The sequence below is a fragment of the Canis lupus genome, chromosome 2, assembly GCF_011100685.1.
Source record: "Canis lupus familiaris isolate Mischka breed German Shepherd chromosome 2, alternate assembly UU_Cfam_GSD_1.0, whole genome shotgun sequence".
Taxonomy (NCBI): Eukaryota; Metazoa; Chordata; class Mammalia; order Carnivora; family Canidae; genus Canis; species Canis lupus.
The window spans coordinates 44,048,881-44,061,926 of NC_049223.1; the positions used below are offsets into that span (position 1 = coordinate 44,048,881).

The 13,046-nt window shown below is 37.7% G+C and overlaps 1 long non-coding RNA gene across 6 annotated transcripts in view; it reads left to right on the plus strand.

Moving 5' to 3' along the window:
* LOC106557902 overlaps positions 1–12,536 on the plus strand; it is a 402,448-nt gene extending 389,912 nt beyond the window's left edge. Inside the window, exons 5-7 of one of the 6 annotated variants that reach the window (XR_005355539.1) lie at positions 4,775–4,831; positions 6,564–6,705; positions 11,760–12,536. This is a non-coding gene — a long non-coding RNA (uncharacterized LOC106557902). The remainder of the gene's footprint in view (positions 1–4,774; positions 4,832–6,563; positions 6,706–11,759) is intronic. The other 5 variants (XR_005355540.1, XR_005355541.1, XR_005355536.1 and 2 more) reach the window with 5 other exon arrangements.
* The last annotated feature ends 510 nt before the right edge of the window (positions 12,537–13,046 follow it).

Here is a 13,046-nt window from a genome sequence, read left to right on the forward strand (position 1 = left end):
CTCTGTATTTTCTTCTTGAAAAAGGGGAGTGCATTAGCTGTTGATAGTAGGGGGCACTTCAGAAGCTATATAGGGTTTTGGGAATCTAAAGATTTAGGATTCTTGTGGACTTCTACTTTAGACAACCTAGATAACCTATCTGCTATGTCAATGTCCTGTTCTTTCCTAGCCAGGGTCCTGATCTTGGGAAGGAAGATATGTCTTAATTAGGAGCTAAAATGCAGGCTCAACTGCAGCCTCAGCCAACATCACAGGGACCTTGTGGGCTAAAATGGCCCTTAATAAGCATCTTGAGATGGGCCAAGGTGGTCAGGTTTTTATGCCCCTTCATTGAGGAGATATTGGATATGGGTGTCCTTAGGAGAGGGCATGATCTTGGGTGAAAGCTCTACAGACAGCTGAGGCACTTCTTAAAGGTGCTGACAGCTAAAAGCTACCTGACATCTCTCTGAGCAGTGGGATTAACAAGTCCTCTATTGAAGAGGGATCTGGACACGAGAGTAATTTACAGTAAAAATGTGCCATTTTTCTACATGGCTGTGCCTTTGTACATTCTGCTGTTTCTCTCCCAAATGATCTTTCGCCTACTCCTCACTCCTTTTTTAGCCAACTGGGACATGTTCTTCAAGCACTGGTTTCCCAGGGAAGATTTGCTGACCAAATTTTCTTTCTCATCATCCTCAGTGTCCAGTCTACTTGCCTAACAAACTCTCTGGCTGGTTAAATGTTCTAATGAGCCTCTATGACATTCATAACATGTTTTTCTGTTAACTATATTAGTCTGTTTAGCTACTTTAACAGAATACCATAGACTGGGTGGCTTATAAACAACAGAAATTTATGTCTCAAATTTCTGGTAGCTGAGAAGACTAAGATTAAGGCATCAGCTGCTTGAGGACTGACTTCCTGGTCCATAGATGACAGTCTTCTTGCTGTGTCCTTACATAGCGAGAGGGGAGAGGGAGCCTTCTGGGATCTCTTTAATAAGGGCATGGATTCCATTTGTAAGGGCTCCACTCTCATGACATAATCACCTCACAAAGGCCCCATGTCCCATGTCCAGATACCATCATTGTTGGGGACTAGGTTTTAACGTGTGAATTCTTCTGGGGGTTGAGGAGACAAAACATTTAGTACATAACATCAACACTTAATACATTGAAGTGTAATTATATAGTTACCTGCTTATATTTTACCTTGGACTATACATTTCATTCCTTTACTTTTTGGACTATAAGTTTCTTGAGGGTTATAATTTTTCTTTTATTTCTGTATACACAAGGATCAGAATGAGTATGGTGCCTTTCATATATCATATATATTAAGTAAATAAATGCACTCAAAATACTATCATTCATGTCAGTATAAGGACATAGGGCTAGAGTCAAGAGATCCAACTTGAGTTCTTATTTGGTTATAAATAGACAATAGATACGTTATTCAATCTCGCTATATCTCAGTTCTACCATCTGAGAGAACTAGGAGAGAGAAATATGCTCTCCCTACAGTATATCATTATTATAAAGATAAAGGAAAATAAAACATGTGAAATAATTTTGGGTACTAAAAGGGCTATATGAATACCAGGAGTGATTACTGTTTATTTCCCTATCACTTTCTTCACCAGTGGCCAGTGTTCACCTACACTGCTGCCTATAAATGTTTCATTTACTGTTGTAACCCTCTAGGTTAATCACAGACACGCACTCTACTGTTGCTATGATGTATCTGCTCTGTTCTCTTCAATTTTGGACAGTTAGTCTATATGTGTGTTTAGAAATTGGTGAACGAATAAGGCACTGAAAACTATTACCTCTAAAAGAACAGCCCAGAATAGCCAAAGGCTAGCCATAAAGTATAAAAGGATGACAGATATATAGTTTATAACTGTAGGAAACTGCTAGTATTCTAGAAGGAAACAAACATGTAACAATATAGGAGAAATAACATATTATAGGTGTCCTGTAAATATAAGAATGAGATGGGATATTGTATGGGTGCAAAGGAAGGAATAATTGTGGTGGTCAAGAGGGCCTTCATTAAAGAGACAATGATTGTATAGAAGTCAGTGTGATCCAGGCAGATGAGAAACTGAAGAGCATCCAGGATGAGCAGAAGCTCTAAAGATTAAGAAAAATGAAGGACTCTAAATTGTGTAACCAGAACATAGGATAGATGGGGTGTGGGAAAAGAAGGCAGCCACATGTATCCGCACTTTGGTGTTATGAAGGCATCACTAGACATGTTACCTGAAAAACCTTCCCAGATCTTGCAAGAAGAATTCTTGCTTGTTTCATGGGCCTCAGTGATCATGCTATGGGGTCATCATCTTGTTTTTTGTTTGTTAATATATCAGTTATCCAGCCTAGATTTTGGGCCCTTTGTCCCCAGGTCTCATAATGGTAACTGGCATAAAATATGTATATTCAGATATGAATGAAATGGCGAAGTATCCTAACAATAGTTTTAAATAAATAAGCAAGTTGTCAGGAATTCAAGAAAGAGAGATTTGTATCTTAAAGAGGTGGGTTTAAGATGAAAAATTACTAGAAGTGGAATCTGTGGACTTGAATTCAAGCCCTCTAAGTCAGGTATGAGCTTTGTGATTTGACCCATGGTGAACCTTGCTTAGCTCACTTACACATACACTTAGCATCATGGCGAGAATGAAAACTGACATTTGTGAACTTACATTTCTGTACTAGATCCAGGTCTTCGCACTCAATTGTTACTGAACTTTTGTTGTTGAATTAATTATAGCTGTGTGTTAATTATAGCCATATCCATGGAGGGAAGAACTAAACTTAACATGGTAAAGATGGTTAATTTTAAAAGATCTGTTTTATTTACTTCTTAAACATTTGTATTTATTTATTTAAAAGTATATGCATTTTGGGGGCACCTGGGTGGCTCAATTGGTTAAATGTCTGACTCTTGGTTTTTGGCTCAGGTCATGATCTCAGGGTTGTGAGATCAAGCCCCGAGTCAGGCTCTGCACTGAGTGTGGAGCCTGCTTAAGATTCTCTCTCTGCCTCTTCTTCTGCCTCTTCCCCGACCCTGCACGCACACTCTTTTTCTCTAAATAATATGTATATGTATTTTTAATTGAAGTATAATTAACACAGAGCATCATATTAGTTTTAAGTGTTCAATGTAATTATTCAGCAATTCTATACATTGCTCGGTACTCATCATGATAACTGTTATCTTAATCTCCTTTTTCTATTTCACCCCCTGCCCTCTGACAACCACCAGTTTGCTCTCTGTATTTAAGAATCTGTCTTCGTTGTTCTGTCTCTTTCCATTTATTTGTTTGTTTTGTTTCTTAAATTCCACAGATGGGTGAAGTCATATGGTATTTGTCTTTCTTTGTCTGACTTATTTCACTTAGCATTATATACTCTAGGTATATCTATGTCATTGCAAATGGCATGCTCTCATATTTTATGACTCAGTAATATTCATATATATATATATAATATTCATATTATGTATCTCACAGCTTTATCTATTCATCCAGTTATGAACACCTGGATTTCTTGTGTCATATCTTGGCTATTGTCAATAATACTACAATAAACATAGGGATGGATATATCTTTTTGAATTAGTGTTTTTGTTTTCTTTGGGTAAAATCCAGTAGTGGAATTAATGGATCATATGGTAGTTCTATTTTTAATTTTTTGAGGAACCTCCGTACTGTTTTCCACAGTGGCTACACCAGTTTACATTTCCACCAACAGTGCACGAGGGAGGGTTCATTTTTCTTCACATCCTCACCAATACTTATTATTTCCTGTCTTTGATTCAAGCCATTCTGACAGATGTAACTTGATATCTCATTGCGGTTTTGATTTGTATGTTGCTGATAATTGCTGATGTTAAGCATCTTTTCATGTGTCTGTTGGCTGTCTTTTTGTCTTCTTTGGAAAAATGTCTATTCAGATCCTCTGCCCATTTTTAATTGGATTATTTGTTCTTTTGGTATTCAGGTGTAGAAGTTCTTTATATGTTTTGACTATTAATCCCTTCTTGGATATATTATTTGCAAATATCTTCTCTAATTCCGTAAGTTGCCTTGTCATTTGTTGATGGTCTCTCTCAGTATGTAAAAGCTTTTTATTTTGGTGTAGTCTCAATAGTTTACTTTTATTTCCCTTGCCTTAGGAGATAGAGCTAGAAAAATATTTCTACAATCCAGCATTGTTAAAAAAAATGTCTATGCTATCTAAAGCAGTGTACAGATTTAATGCAGTCTCTATCAAAATAGCAACAACATTTTTCACAGACCTAGAAAAATAATCATAAAATGTGTATGGTATCATGAAAGACCCCAAATAACCAAAGCAATCTTGAGAAAGAAGAACAAAGCTGGAGGTGTCACAATCCTATATTTTAAACTATATTACAAAGCTGTAGTAATCAAATCAGTATGGTACTAGGACAAAATAGACACATAGGTGAATGGAACAGAATAGAGAGTCCATAAAAAAACCCACAGTTAAATGGTTGATTTATCTATGACAAAGGAGACTAGCATATACAATGAAGAAAAGACATTCTAGTATCTTCAATAAATAGTTTTGGGGAAATTGGACAACCACTTGCAGAAGAATATAATGACCACTTTCATACACCATACATAAAAATAAACTCAAAATGGATTAAAGACCCAAATGCAAGACTTGAAACCATAAAATTACTAGAAGAAAATATAGGCAGTAATTTCTTTGACATCAGCTATAGAAACATATTTTTAAAATTTGTCTCCTCAGATCTGTTCTTAAACTGGATACACTGTGGCATGATGGAGTGTCATGAGCCACCTGAGTGTGAGTCCCTCTCTGCTGCTTATTGATTCTCTGACTTAATGCACATTATTTAATCTCTCTGTGTTCCCATTCTGAACAGCAGAATCAGGATTTGTTGATTCAGTTCACTGTTTTGACATTGGAGATTATAGTAACAAGCAAAATGATAAAACCCCTGTTTTTATATGTACCTTATGTTCTAGTAATGATGATAATAATACCTATTTTAGTGTTGTGGTGAGGATTGATTAGGTCTTTAAACATAAAGCACTTTAAACAGTGCCTGACATATAGAAAGTACATAATGACAAGTAGGTGTTCCTATTATTATACAAAATCCTAATTTGTGTAGACTTAAAAGCTATGAATATCTGTGGTATCCCTTTATTCTTCAACACGACGGCACATTGCAAGTACCAGCCCTACAGAAGTGTAGGCGTCAACATATTAAAATTTAGTAAATTCTATTTTACCTTTCTAGTGGAAAGATATCCCTCTAGTCCTATGGAAGTGGTTTTCTCAGTATCCTTGGTCCCAACCTTGATTCTCCTGCCTCTGTCCTATGGTAGTGCCGGCTTAATCCTCTCTGTGATGGTTCTGGGATCCTTCCCATTTGCTCGCTTCCTGTCTGTCTTGAGTTGTGTGAGTTCTCTTGTGTGAGGCTCCCATATGCTCCATTACCCAGAAATGTTTTTCAGCTCTCTTTTCACACAGCACTGCCCTTCAATACCACTGAACATTTCTACCTTGAGTTGTAAGCTCTTTATTTATTTAGTAAATAAATAAATGCCTCATCACTAGGTGAGGAGTATGGGCAGTGATGATGTCTTTCTTATCTTGCTTTGCATTTTCCCATAGTCCTTTACACAATAAATATTTGTGGTTTATTTCCACATGGCTTTGGTGGATGTTCTGTTTGTGGAGGAGCAGTGAGGGGGTTTGCTGCTATGGATATTCTCTAATGGAGTGTGGAACAGTGAGATGGCTCTCATGGAGAAGGATGGGTAGGTAACAGTAATTATAAGTCAGGATGAGTCTAAATTCTGTAACTTATGTGTCTTAGCTCATAAAACTGCAGTAGAGAATGGAGAAAGTGGGTCTTCCTGGCTTTTGTTGTTATGAGCCAATCTCAGGCAGATGGAAAAATCAACTTAGCAAATATGGTGAGTTGCTTCTGAAGTGTTAGATATTAGTTTCCATCTTGCTGCTCAAAGTGTTGTTCATGATCCAATAGAATCATGAACACCTGGAAGTTTATTAGAAATGTGAAATCTCAGTCTTCACTGCTGTGTTAAAATATACATTTTAACAAGATTACCAGGTGATTCTTAATCAACTAAGTATTGATAAGCATTGAATTCTAGAGTTTCGTATTTACATATTCCTGTATCTGGGCTGCTTCCTAAACAAATAAGAATCTGTAGGTGGGGTTCCAGGCATCAGTAATTTTAAAACTCTTCAGGTTTCAATGTGTAATGAAAGTTAAGAACCACCAATATTTCTGGATTGGTAAATATTTACTAAAAGAGCAGCTATGAATCCGTTTACCTTTGGGATACTTTTCTTTTCTTTCTTTTTTCTACAATTCCTGGTGATTTCTGGATTGGTGAATATTTACTGAAAGAGCAGATATTTTTCTACAATTCCTGGGTGATTTCTGGGCTGGTAAATATTTACTAAAAGAGCAGATATGAATCCATTTACCTTTGGGATACCTTTCTTTTCTTTCTTTTTTCTACAATTCCTATTGTAGATACTGAGTATGGCGAGGAGGAGAGTCAGAGGGAGAAGCAGTCTCCCCACTGAGCAGTGGAGCCTGATGCAGGGCTCGATCCGAGGACCCTAGCATCATAACCTGAGCCGAAGGCAGATGCTCAACTGACTGAGCCACCCAGGTACAACTTTCTTTTCTTTTTTAACTATATGCCAAATGCACAGTAGGTGAGTTGACATAACTGGTTCATAAATCCTCAGCCAGACTATACTCTTGCCTCTGCCTTGTACTGAGTCCATAGGTTTAGCCCAGTGCCAGCTATAGCCTTTATGGGCTGACTGGTCTCATAGCTTGTGGACTGTTTCCCAGGGGCCAACCCCCCGGCAGTAGGCCCAGTCAGATATTGCCAAACCAGAAGACAAAGGATATGTCATTGCTGTAGGCTCTGGGGCTGGAGTTAGTTGAGAAAAACCCCTTTCCCCCTTTCCTAGTGATCTAAGGTAGAATGAGGCTTGAATTGAGTGTCTAGTTGCATCCAGAGGTGAAAACTGAGGTTAGCATCAGAGTGCACCCAAACAACAAGTGTCTGGAGCCAAAATTCCTAAATAAATTAAGCATCCTTGAGAAAGAAAACCAGCAGGTCCAGGATATTGCCCGTGAATCAACGTGGGCCATTTAATGCTTGTTTTTATTTGGCCACAGAATAAGTTGGCCGGAGCTAAAGACATAGTGCTTGTGTAAACAAGTAACTACTATTGCGGTTCTGAGATCCTTTGACCTATGTTAATTAGTATGTTATTCTTTGGTGCTAGAGGATTCTACTCCTTTATAGTAATGGTCTCCTGCAATGAGTTTTCTTTCCTTATTGTAGATATGATTTATTTTGAAAATGAAAAGACTTTGGTGATCGGAGATAAGAAAGCCCATCAGGACTTAAAGGCTTTAGACAACTGTTGTTTCGTGGCCATCTTTAACCTTCTTTAACCTAAGGTTAAAGAAGACTTCTTTGAAAAGTACAGTTAAGTGGTCATTGACTGTGCTTGGGTGTAAGGTGAGGATCATGAGGAGATGCTCTCCTTTAGTGGATAACTGTTTTTTTCTTTATGAACCTAGAACATGACAAGAAACATCAAGGCATTTCTGCATTGCTAAAGACTAAAAATTATCTTCTTAGCTCACTTCACACAAAATAATACCTCAAACATAATATATAGCTGTGGCATCTTCTATGGGTGCAAAGAACTGGAGTGGTAGGGAATGACCGTGCTGTCCAGTCATTTATTAGTAATGACATATATATTTCTATACATTTGTCATATCAGAGATATTCTTTGGTGATTCTGAAAGCCCGAAGAGAGTTCAGTGATGTGGAAAGACTGGAATGAAAATGCATTTCTCTTTCTGAAGGCAGCATATAGAGGCATAAGTACCATCTTTGCTCCACCGTTGCATGTGACAATAATATATTTTCACATTGGTAGAGAATCAAGGAGAAAATCAAGAGAGAATTTAATTCCCTCATTCTTCCAGTAAAGTAGAATAGTGAAGTCATTGTATGAATGGCACTCCAAAGGTCGTCATGGAGAATCCAGATAGATTAGGATCTTTAAAAATAATTAGGCCAAGTTTTTTTGTTGTTTGTTTGTTTTTTACTATTGAGGAAACTGAGGTCCAAAGTGTCAAGTGGTTTTCCCATGGCCACTGATCACCAGAAGTGGTTTCTCATACTATAATGCTTATGGGTTATCAGGCTTGTTCACAGAACAGAGTTCCTTGTAATCAAGAAGGGCTGTGTAGAAAATAGCATCCTCCTCATCCACCACCACCTCTTGAGAAGGACAACTTGCTCTGGATTACTCAGGGGGTCAGTGATCTTATGGCTCTTTCCAGTCACTGTTAGTTCATTTCCCTGTTCATAGTTAGTTCTTGGGAGGAGAGAAAACTAAGGGAGATAAAACACATCATCATTCTTCCACCTGTTAGTGCTGTGGTGGGAGGTTTGTGTGCAGAAAGGGTGGGTGGAAAGATTGAAATGATGTTTGGTGACTACCTGTAGATTTTATTTGTTCTGAAATATTAAGAACATACACAAAATTGAAAACTTAACTGCAAATTCATTGGCACTCTTATCTTGCAAAAGCTCCAATATTTCATGACTCAAAATTCAAATGCTGAAGCTTATTCACTCATATAAATCACTCATCTCCAGTCTATGAGTTTATTTCATGATTTATATTTGTTAGAAGCATTATAAGTTTCAGACATCAAGTTTTGTATTTGTAAATGTGTGAAAGTGGATGAGTGAGCGAAAGAAGGTAAGTTCCCAGGCTTTTCTAAGCTGAGAATGTCAACCTATGTGTGAACAAATGCCTTCCTAGCCGATACTGGGTGTAAACCACTTGAAATTTTGGAGGAGAGCCAACATTTCATCATCTTGGCTGATCTCTTCATACACAATGTAATGCTCTCGTGTGCTGTGCCAGAGCAATGAAATGCCAAAGGCTTGTCCAAAATGCCAATGATAATACACCTATTTTCATCTAGCACAACCACTGTAGTTCACGTAGTTACTTTCCCAACTGAAAAATGCTGGTGAACCAGCACAGTGAGGCCAAGATAAGTACCGGCTTACAGTTACTGGCAAACAGCAAAGACAATTAAACTTCAGTATTGAGTCACTTGTCAGCTGGGCAGGCTGACTTCAACTCCTCTAACACTGAGTTTTCAAGCTGCGTAGGATTTGCCATATTGAGCACGGTTCACATTAATAGAGTTGTGCTGTTAAGTTCTAGAAAAGCCAAATGTTTTTTAATAGAGGCTCTATGCCTGTATTCTGGAGCCTGTGCAATACTTACCATTCTAGTTTCTGAACTGAAATTGGGTCGTTGATGCCAGGAGGGGAGATTATGACATGGATTAATGCATTGTGAGCAGACGAAATGCAGCTCCTCTTTGCTGGTTGGGAACCTATGTGAATACCAAGTCAGCCTCCCACACACACGAATCTTCCCCATCACTTCAGTGGGAGTTTTATGTGGGAATTAAGAAGAGGAAAATGTCACCCAGTGTGTGTGCTTGATCATGATTTAATATCTAAGCCAAGAAGTCCTCAGAGAGTGAAAGCTTCTGCCCACATAGCACTAAATCATGAACACATGTAACAGTAGGGCTTAGACTAAGCCTCTCGGTGCTTTGGTTGGAATGAGTTATAAGCTATGTTTGATAAACCCAAGTGGACAGTCACAAGAGACCTTCATATTAGGATCCTTAATTGCGTGCAAGTGATAGAATGATAAGTGTTTCCTTTTGTTTTTTCATTGTAGGAGGCCACACAGGCCCCAGTTTTAATGTCTGCTGAGGGAATAAAGGCTAAGACAATTTAAATACCTTCCTAGTCTGAAATGGTGGAGCAGGAGGCAAGAGGCTGCCTTATTAATTACACTTGCTGTATGATTAAGATGCATTCATGGAAAATGAGAGTCCATATAATCTTGATTACTATTAAAAAATACAAACACCAAACAAGCACAACCATGTTTTATTAAAATAAATAATGGAGCTTATGGGATCAGTCCATGGCATTTAAATGCAGTCCCATTCTCTGTTTCCCATGGGGTAATTACATGACTCAGTCCACTGGACACCCAGCTGAACCAAAGCAGATTTGCAGGGAGTGAGAGAGATCGGCTTGGGATTCCTTTTGCTTGGCTTTTAAGTTGCTGAATTAGTGTAGAACTGGGTGTGATCTTCTGAACCAGGAGGAGGGCATTTATAAGTAAAGAGGCAGTCATCTTATGGCCCTGGCTCTACTCATGTTTGGAAATTAAGGAAATGAAAGAAAGGTTGAGAATGAGGTTTATGCAACTTTATCCAAGAAACCTAGGAAGGCTGTGTTGAATCAATGAGGAAGGAAGCCAAGGACACCTCTCCGTAAGAGCTTGCTGCTGTTCAACCTGTTATAATCCAGTCATTGTTCTTTATTGCAAATACATTCCAACTGCACCCCTAACTCCTCTCATGATGATATGGTACACTTTCATCACCTCCCAGAAAAGTTGTCTTTACTTACAAAATTTTAAATATCTTAGCTGCAGCTCCTAGAAGCAGTCCACGCAACATGTTGCAGGTAGAGCAGATTGTATTTCAGACCTTGTATGAGGACCCTTGAAATCATATTGGGGTACCTGTATCCCATTTCCAAACTCACCATAAGTAACTTTTTAAGACAAGTGAATAAAACAGAACATCCTGTTTCAGGTAGGATTTTACCAACATAGTGGCATCATTATTCCTCTGGAACTGAAGCTCATGCTGATTCCATCTAGTACATTTTTGGGTTTCTCATACATGTGGACTGAATTCTGGCCTTGCTATGCTGTTCTCAACCACTGGGTTCTCTAACTCAGTTTAAATAGAGTAAGGAGTATATATGCGTGTATGTGTTTAAATGCTTTATTTTTAAAGAGGAGTTTTAGATTCACAGCAAATTAAGAGAAAGGCACAGAGATTTTCCATATATGTCTCTTGCCCCCACATATACATGGCCTCCCTCATTATCAATATCCTCCCCCTCATAGGGGTACATTTGTTACAATGGATGAATTTACATGGATAGATTCTCATCATGCAAAGTCTGTAGTTTAGCTGAGGGTTCACTCTTGGGGTTGTTCATCCTATGGGTTTGTAGAAATGTATATTGACATGTATCCAGCACTATGGTATTAAACAGTACTTTCACTGTCCTAAAATCCTGTGTACCCTGTTTAGTCATCCCACCCTTCACTCCCAACCCCTGGCAGTTGCTGAACCTTGTAAAGTCTACATAGTTTGCCTTCTCAGAACATCATCTTGTTGGAATCATATACTAGGTAGCCTTTTCAGAGTGGCCTCTTTCACTTAGTAATATGCATTTCAGTTTCCTCCTTTTCATGGCCTTATAGCTTATTTCTTTTTAGCAATGAATATTATCCCATTGTTGGATATACCACAGTCTATTTGTCATTCAGCGACTGAAGAGCATCTTGGTTGCTTCCAAGTTTTGGTAACTATAAACAAAACTGCTGTAAACATCTGTGTGCTGTTTTTTGTGTAGGCATAAGTCGTCAGTTTATTTGGGTAAATACCAAGGACCATGATTGCCAGATCACATGGGAACATATGTTTCATTTTATAAAAAACTATCAAACTATCTTCCAACATGGCTGAACATTTTTTTTTTTTTTTAATTCCCACCAGCAATGAATTCCTGTTGCTCCACAACCTCGCCAGCATTTGCTGATGTCACTGTTCTGGACTGTCACAGAAAAATCCAAAGCAATGCTACTTGGCAGAAGGAAGGAAGATTCTGAGTGTTTGGCAATTAATACAACTTATCCTTTTGGCCAAGAAAATTTAGTTAAAGAGACTTTTTTAAAAAAGCTTAATATGTAATACCTTTTCTGGGTTCCTCGATATTAATGGGAAAATCAGAGTCATCCAAACATACTTTTTACTTATCCCAAGGGAAAGCAGCTATTGGATTATTCGCTCTGAGTTATATCATTGCTCTACTGTTTGATGATGTGTTGGGCATTAGAGGACTAACTATTGCAGACTAGTGTGGGTGTTGGTTATTTTGAAGCTCAGTTTATGTGAAAATAACTCTTCACAAGTTGCTGTATGTTGTATTGTTTGGCCCAGAGAGTTGATACAAGTCTTAAAGCTGGAGATTGTGTGATAAATAATGCAGGGTAGAAACTTGCCTCACTAATTAATTAGAATCCTGTGAACCAGAGTGAGTGAGTCAGATACATCCAAACAGGTAGAATTGGTCTGTAAGACTGTTCTAGATGTAAGGCAACCACCATTTGGGATCTAGATGCTGCACACACACAAAAAAAAAAATGATTCAAAAGTTTGGAACAGATTTTTGCTTAAAGATACTGCCACTCAACACAATTATATTTACAGATGCATACAATAATATATACCAAATAAATAATAAAGAATTAAACTGAAGGAATTTTGAGAGTTATTATTTGTATCAACTTGCAAGTGAGTAAACACATCCTCAGTGTGATAATTTCTTAGACCTTATCAAATTTCTCATCTCACCTTTGTCTCACCAGTTTGTTTGGCCTTATCAGGGAAGTTTTTCATACATTGTTTTGCTAGGAAGTTTTCAGTAAGTTGGTACTTCATGCTTTTTTTCTTTTATCCTCTGTTTTTGTATTTATATTTTCTGAGTCTCCGCATGAAACAATTTATAGTATGCATTTTTCAAGAGAAAGAAAGAAATTTCTTAAATTTGTAAACAGAACATCAGTGAGAAATACTGGACTGATCTGCAGAAATATCATCCAGATGTTATCTCATGATGGATCTTAATCACGTAAAAGATGCTTGCTAATAACTCCAGTCAAGTTAACATAAAATAAAACCTAGTAGTGGCATTTTTGGAGATTTTTTGATAGTTGAATAGTCTCAGATATTGTGAGACACACAAGTCAAATATCAGGGACATTTCTCTCATATTCTATTTCT